This window comes from Pristiophorus japonicus, chromosome 16 (assembly GCF_044704955.1).
Source record: "Pristiophorus japonicus isolate sPriJap1 chromosome 16, sPriJap1.hap1, whole genome shotgun sequence".
NCBI lineage: Eukaryota > Metazoa > Chordata > Chondrichthyes > Pristiophoridae > Pristiophorus > Pristiophorus japonicus.
The window spans coordinates 106,760,626-106,768,897 of NC_091992.1; the positions used below are offsets into that span (position 1 = coordinate 106,760,626).

The 8,272-nt window shown below is 44.0% G+C and overlaps 1 pseudogene; it reads left to right on the forward strand.

The window, feature by feature from the left end:
• The first annotated feature begins 2,339 nt into the window (after positions 1-2,339).
• Positions 2,340-2,578, forward strand: LOC139227317 (U2 spliceosomal RNA; annotated as a pseudogene).
• Positions 2,579-8,272: the final 5,694 nt, after the last annotated feature.

An 8,272-nucleotide genomic window follows, 5' to 3' on the forward strand; every position in this document is an offset into this window, starting at 1 on the left:
AAAGTAACGCTCACTGATAAGTGACCGAGAAATGGGTGCCAGTTTCCATTTTGTGGCTAAATGGATGATGTCTGGGCATTACACTTGCAAAAATAATGGAAAATCTAGCCCAAAGTATGGTAACGGAATGTATTTTAGCCACTTCTTCGACATCATTCTTCACCACTGGATTTTCTGATGGAATCCCCCTATCAGCATGGTTATAAAAAGAGGAGAACTTCATACAGAGATAAGACGGACAGATCAGAATGCACAAGCGATGCTTTGTACCCACACACCCGCATCTGTAGACGGAGATCTAAATACCTTGCTTTGGCAGACAATTAGTACTGGTGGAGGTTTCTCTTCCTAAAGGAAGCTGTGCTGGTAGATCTTTGATGGCTTCACAAATATATGTGAAAACCTTCCTTGAAAACACCCCAATCATAGTATGACATGCTTTCAGTAGCACTGGACAAAAAGGGCAGGGTGATTAATAGCTAGCGTCGCCTGCTTGGCTGCACCTGCCAAGATACCACTAACCTTTTCTGAGTGACCTGGCATACCTACATGTCAATGGCCACGAGTAAATGTCTTCTCAGGGTTTGGATCAGCAAAAAGCAGATATACTATTCTATCTGCTGTAAGGATACCTGCAGCTACTACACATCATAGGATTGGCATAGGCAGCGACAGTAATGGTCAGAAGTGACCTAAAACTTGTCTTCATCTCCCTGCTGCAATGCTGAACTATGGACATGGTACCACCGAGTGGTGAAAGCGTTCTCTCAACCATCTCTGCACTCATTTAAAATGAAGATGAGGAGGAATTTCTTCTCTCAGAGGGTCGTGAATCTTTGGAATTATCTACCCTAGAGAACCGTGGAGGCTGGGTCATTGAATATATTTAAGGTGGATATAGACCGATATTTGAACGATAAGGGAGTCAAGAGTTATGGGGAGCAGGCAGGGAAGTGGAGTTGAGGCCAAGATCAGATCAGCCATGATCTTATTGAATGGTGGAGCAGGCCCGAGGGACCAAATGGCCTACTCCTGCTCCTACTTCTTATGTTCTTAAGTTCTCTTGTAACACCAGCTTCAGTAGCCATTCAGTGTGAGATCGGATGCTGTGCTGTTCCATCACTTGCCTTCAGACTCATACTTGTATCTTAGCTTTCCTCTACCTTCAATGTTATCTCTCGTTCCTTAATCCCATGCCTCTTCAACCTTGATAAAGGCTGATAATGGTTTGATGTACCTTCTGATTCTTCAAAAGGTTTCAGAATGTTTGCCGCTTTATTGTGATCCCCTCCTTTAATAGTTTCCATCGATTTAAATTTCAGATACACCCACGCTGCTGCTCCCATAACGAGTCTGCTCTTTAGATCTATCCAAATATACACTTGAAGCTATGCTAGTGAACTGGCCAAGATGTTATCTACCAAGTGATAGATTAGGGTGAGGCATTGAATGTTATGTATCTGAATTGCAGGAAGGCGTTTGACACTGATATGAAATAAATGGAAAAGTATTAGGCTGGGCTGAACGTTGAGCAGCAAAATGCGTTGGCACATGGGAAGTTGGTAAGGTGCCAGAATAGAAACCGATTGCTGGTAGTGTCCCACAGAGATCAATATTGGGGCTGCTGCTATAACTTTTTAATAAATCATTGAGAGAGTAGAATATTGTCCAACGTTTCTAGGTTTGCAGATGATATCAGATTAAGTGCAGTGGCCAGTAGTGCTAAAAATACTTGTGAAAATGTAACGGCCAGGTCAATGGACAGAGAGGTGGCAGATGGTGTTCAATACAGATATGTGCAATCATAAGATTAGGTGGTAGAAGTGAAAATGAGCAATATTTATTAAATGGTCAAATGTTTGAGGTAACACGGCATGGAAGCAATCTGCGTGTTTGGTTTAGTGTTTGCAGGTTTGAAGAAAGCATATGGATCTATAGCTAGGGGTGTGACTTTTAATTCTAAAAGGGTGGCTTTGATGTATCCTGTCTTTGTGAGACCACATCTGGGACACTGTGTTCAATTTTAGTCTTATTGGCAGAGAGATGTAGGGGCCAAAATTGCCCCCCCCGCCGGAAACACGGCACACCTACCATGTTTGAGCTGTGTTCAGCGCCATGGTGGATACGGTGGCCTCTTGAGCAAAATTCCGCTCTTTGGCTTTTTTATTTCGAGCGGACCGGAAGTCGGTCATAATGGGGGTGGAAGTGAGGTGGAGAGCGGAAGTGGGGTCAGGCGGAGTTTCTGCCGCTGTCACTCATCAGCGTAGGGCTGATGATGTCATCACGCTGGCGCATCACCACATCTCTCCCCTTCACTTAAAGAGGGGGGCCACTGCGAGCTCTGCTCTCGGCCTTTTGGCTAAGATCATGCGTAACTGACCTGACAGGGGAGTAACCACCATAACCCCAAGGTGGTTCTCCCTGGATCAGGAAGGTATATGCTTGCTTTTTTGGAAATAGGAGGTGGGTGGGGTGGCTTGACCCATCCACCTCCACGGAGGTGTGTGGGGGACCTGACCCATCCACCTCCATGGCACGAACCTGGTATTGCAGTACTTCCAGGAACGGTGCAGTGGCTCTAGGCCTTTTGGCTAAGAGCATTGGTGCAGAGTGATCCTTGAATGGGCCCAAGGTGACCTCTGGCGTTTGTGATTTGACAAAGAATTGGAACGATTGGCTACGAATTTCAAAAAAAAAAAAAAAAAAAATTATTTTAGTTAGGTCCACTGGGCCACCAGGGAGGGTTTCGGCCAGGCCAGCTGCCTGTTGGTGGCCCGGCCAAACCCGGGGCCATAATTGTCGGGCCGACCTAGCAGTCGAGCGACAAAAAAAAATAAGATGCCGGCCACGGCAGTGCGTCCTCCCCTTTAATGGTGGCCGCATCACCATTTTACAAACACTGCAAACACGGTGCACCAATCGAAAAAGGCGTTGGTGGCACCGAGCAGCGGCAGCAAGATTTTCTCCGTGGAATTTCACATTCGGCGGAGGGGGTGGGGGGGGATCATTGGCAGTGTGTGCTCTGATGACGCACTTAGGATGGATCAGCAGCAGTGGGGTGGAAGTAGGGGGAGCGGGTCACTGCCGGTATACCACAGGAGGGCAAGTTTCAAAATGGCAGCCATTCCATGAAAAATCAGCGGTCATTCCATCCGCCAATTTGCAGCGATAACAGGCCTTTAGGGAAGGGGCAATTTCGGCCCTCTAATGTTTTGGAGAGAGCCCAGAGGACAGCAGTTAGGCTGATTTCTAAACTTATAGGCCTGAGTTACACTGTTGAATTTCATCTGCCATGTGTCCATCTATTCCACCAGCCTGTCTATTTCCTCTTGAAATCTATCACGATCCTCCTCACTGTTTACTACACTTCCAAGTTTCATGCCATCTGCAAATTTTGAGATTGTGCCCTGTACCCCCATGTTCAATCATTAATGTGTATAAAAAACAGCAGTGGTCCAAGTACTGAACCTTGGGGAACACCCACTGTATACCTCCCTCTAGTCCAGAAAACAGCCATTCACTACAACTCACTGTTTTCTATCCCTTCGCCAATTTTGTATCCATGCTGCTACTGACCCTTGTATCAATTTTGCTAACAAGCCTATTATGTGGTACTTTATCAAACACCTTTTGAAAGTCCATGTACACAACATCAACTGCACTGCCCTCATCTACCCTCTTTGTTACCTCATTAAAAAACTCAATCAAGTCAGTCAAACACGATTAGCCCTTAACAAATCTATGCTGGCTTTCCTTTATTAGTCTATGCTTGCCCAAGTTACTGTTAATTTTCTCCTGGATTATTGTTTCTAAAAACTTCTCCACACTAACCTGTAATTGCCAACTTTATTCTTCTCACCCTTTTTGAACAAGGATGTAACATTTGCAATCCTACAGTCCTTTGGCACCACCCCTGTATCTCAGGGGGTTTGGAAGATTATGGCCAGCACCTCCGCATTTTCTACCCTTACTTCTCTCAGTAACCTAGGATGCATCCCATCCGGACCGAGTGACTTATTCTACATACTGGGAAATGACAGCCTCACTTCCCAGATTCTGAATCAGAGAATGGAGTAGAAGTCTCTGAAGTTTAACAGTAGAATATAAATACTAAAGATATCAGATTGTGTAACACATAGAATTACAAATTAAATCAAATCCATTGCAGAGACAACTCCTGATGGTCCTGCATCCTTTTAGACTCTATTTACTCTTTTCTTTTCTTTTATCTTTGTTTTTAAGTTGGCAAATAAACTAATGTCAAACCTTGGGCAACTAATAGGACCCTCAGATTAAGTAGGTAGTTTTTATTATTGCCTTATAAAATGTAGGGATCCCAAACTGAATCTTTACCGATCTCCCCGCACCGAGCAACGGAAATCTGGGTCCTGTTGAGAGGACACAGTTCAAGTTAATGGTTCAAAAGAAAATAGAAAATTTAGGCAGTGTTTTTTTAATGAAAGGGGTAAAACTGGAACTGATTTACCAAGAGGAGGTAGAACATGGTGTGTGTTTAAAAAAGGACTGGGTGAATTCCTATTAGGAAAGGGGATACACGGCTATTAGTTCCAGAACCATGATTCGAAAACTGATGGATGGTTTGCTAGACGAGATGGATCAATGATTTTTCCTGTCCAAAATGTTGCTATGTTGTTATGTTTCCAAGCTGCAGTTGGGTGTGTGATTGTCAGTGCGTTTGGTCTCTTGTAGTACCTGTAGTTAATTACTATCGCGTCTTTCCAAAGACTTATTTCTAAAAATCTTCTTGCTAATTTTATTATTGTTTCAAACATTGTTGATACTGGATTTCAACACTTCGAACTAACATATCTTTCTTCTTGCTTGCTTGGTCACTTATTGTCACTTGCAAAGACTTCTTTTCAGGAGTCTGTTTCTTTGCTTCACTTTTGCTCAACCACTGTTGGAGCAGATCTCTACCTTTGTTCCAATTAGTAAACAACAGGAACACTAGAGGGCAGAAGAAATGCATCTTCACCCAGGCAGGATGACGTTTACAAATACACAAGTGCTTCCACTGATTTTAATTGAGCAAGTTCCAATATAAGCCCACTCCATGATCAATAGAGGATAAACATCAGGGACTGGTGCTTTATGTAAAATTAACCACTTGCGACTTGAGGTATTGGGCACATAACTCATGGATGACATGAGTGGTTTATTTTGTATAATGTACTGATTTAATTGAGTGAAAATATACACACACACACACAATTGCACACTTACACACAAAATTAAACACACACACATACACACAATTACACAATTTTTGGCTTGCCTTTTCCTCCGATTTGGTGCAAACCTATAGGCATGCATATAATTAGAGTCCAAAGCACAGTACTGACTGTGATCTCGTGATGTGATCCTGCATTGTCAGAGGAGGGGTTTGCAAAGAATCAGCACTTGTGGCAGTGTCTATGTACCGTGTGGAAGACGTGCAACAGTGTATATATAACCCAGTAGACATGTATATTCAGATATGCAACAGTGTATGGTAACAAGGCTGACAAGTAATGGTGTATATCTAACATGAAGCAAACGAGCAACACTGCATATAACATTGAGCATATGTTTTTGGTCTGAACATGAAGCTAGCCTTTTTCTTTTTGAATGCTTCCAGATCTGCTGTGCATTTCCAGCATTTTCTGTTTTTATTTCCGATTTCTAATTTTTAGCTTTCATCGAGACATTTTTTTCATTATGTGTTCAAGGTTGATAAGCAACACTCAGTAAATGGCCCGAGGCATATACTGCAGTATATTTTTTTATCCCACCAAAATGTGATTAAAATTTCTACTTTTTCCATTGTTTAAATTTTAATACTTTGACCCAGTTCTAAGTGTGACCTCCATGCATAGCCTTTATTAAATAAAATGTCACATGGATATTTAGTTTTAAATTAACCTAGCTTAATCAAAGTTATAACAGTGTAAAACAAAATTGGAACATAAGAAAAAAACATCGGAAGGGATGGGCAATGATAGCCTCTTGCAACACAGTTCAAAATATCATAAACATTTTGCTATCACTGTCTTGTATGTATGAAACTGTTGCAAACTGAAATAACTTTGGCTCCAAATTTGCTGTGGCGGGGCAACGGACGGCACCCGCTGTTGGTTATGTCATTGATGTATGCTTGGGGTTAATAGCCACCAGGTGGCGCCACTGTGGGAGGTCATTGGGCTGTACGCACATGTATAAAAGGCAAGCCATCATGTAATGTAATCACTTTGGGCCCTAATAAAGCAGAGCCAGATTTGTACCTATGTTTGTTTACAGTATTCAGTCTATCAAGTTATTACATACATAACAGATTAGACATGCCCGTGCCCGTTTCATATTTTGCCCTGCAAGTTTCTGAAAGTGGGAGATGGAAACAGCGTGGTTCAAGGGCATCAGAGGTCTGAGTGAAGAGGGAAAACAACTGTGCATCTCCTTAACCAATCAGATTAAAGAATTGTGAAATTAACAGTGCAAATACAGAGAAGGAAGTCCAAGTGAGAATGGGCTTAAACACTGAAAAAAGTTCTTTTATTTTTGATATTTTCACTGCATACGCTTCAATTATTTGTACCTTTTCTGGCAAGCTGTATAGGACATATTTACCATGGTGCACTTTTGATGCAGTAGGTCCTCAGGACGGGATGAAATCTGCAAATCGCAAGATCTGCCTTTCTCTCTCACACACACACAAGTTGGCACAAACAGGTGCAATGCGCCAGCACCCAGGAGAAATTTCCAAGCACTGCGACTGAAGAATCCCAGCCCTATCCCATTCTAGAAAGAGTGGCGTGTCTATTGACACACCCAATGAGTTTGAGGTGGGGCAGGACTTGTGGAAGGCAGGACCTGGGGCAAAACAATGAATTTTACAGCAAACAGCAAAGCAAACAAAGTCTATTTAAAAAAAAATATGCTGTCAAGATTTGGCACCGTCATTTTTGAGGCGGTGTCACTGCCTGAGTGCTGATTTTACCGTCGGGCATTCGATGCAGCCTCAAAGTCCTAAATTTAATTTTTATGCCCAAAGATGAGAGATCAGTGCTTAAAAAGTGGCGTTGCACACTGTTGATCCTTTGGGTGTGTGTTGTGGGCTCGAAAAAGGTGCTGTCTGCTGTGGGTTGTTCAGGGCAGTCTGTGAACCGCAGCCTCGTTTGGTCCAGCGACTTTCTGCAAATTTGTCCATTGTCTAGTTTGACGACAAACATCCTACTCCCTTCTTTAGCTATCACCGTGCCCGCAATCCACTTGGGACCATGTCCATAGTTTAGCTCATACACAGGGTCATTCAGATCAATTTCCTGTGACACAGTGGCGCGACCATCGTTGATATTTTGTTGCTGCCGCCTGCTCTCTACCTGATCATGCAGGTTGGGGTGAACCAGCGAGAGTCATGGCTTTAAGTGTCCTTTTCATGAGTAGCTCAGCCTGGGGCACCCCTGTGAGCGAGTGGAGTCTCGTGCGGCAGCTGAGCAGTATTCAGGACAGGCGAGTTTGGAGTGAGCCTTCTGTGACTCGTTTGAGGTTGTTTGATTGTTTGTACTGCCCGCTCTGCCTGCCCATTTTAAACGGGGCCGAGGTGACATGTTTGATCCCATTGCGGGTCATGAATTCTTTCAATTCGGCACTGGTGAAACATGGCCCGTTGTCACTGACCAGTATGTCAGGCAGGCTGTGGGTGGCAAACATGGCCCTCAGGCTTTCAATGGTGGCGGTGCTTCCTGACATTATTTCACATTCAATCCATTTTGAAAAAGCATCCACCACCACCACGAACATTTTACTGAGAAACGGGCCCACATAGTCGACATGGATCCTCGACCATGGTCTGGAGGGCCAGGACCACAAACTGAGCACACAAGCTGCATTGCCGTACACAGGACTCTAAGTCAGAGTCGATACCGGGCCACCACACGTGGGATCTGGCTATCGCTTTCCTCGTTACTATACACGGGAGTGTGCTGTGGAGATCCGAGATGAACGTCTTCCTGTCCTTTTTGGGTTGTGGTTACCCCACAACAGGCAGTCTGCCTGAATGGACAGCTCGTCCTTTCGCCGCTGGAACGGCTTGATTAGCTCTTGCATTTCAACGGGGATGCTGGCCCAGCTCCCATGTCGTACACAGTTTTTTACTAGGAACAGCAGAGGATCTTGGCTGGTCCAAGTCCTAATCTGGCGGGCCGTGACAGGTGATTTATCATTTTCAAACGCTTCCATGACCATCAACAAGTCTGCGGGCTGCGCCACCATCTAC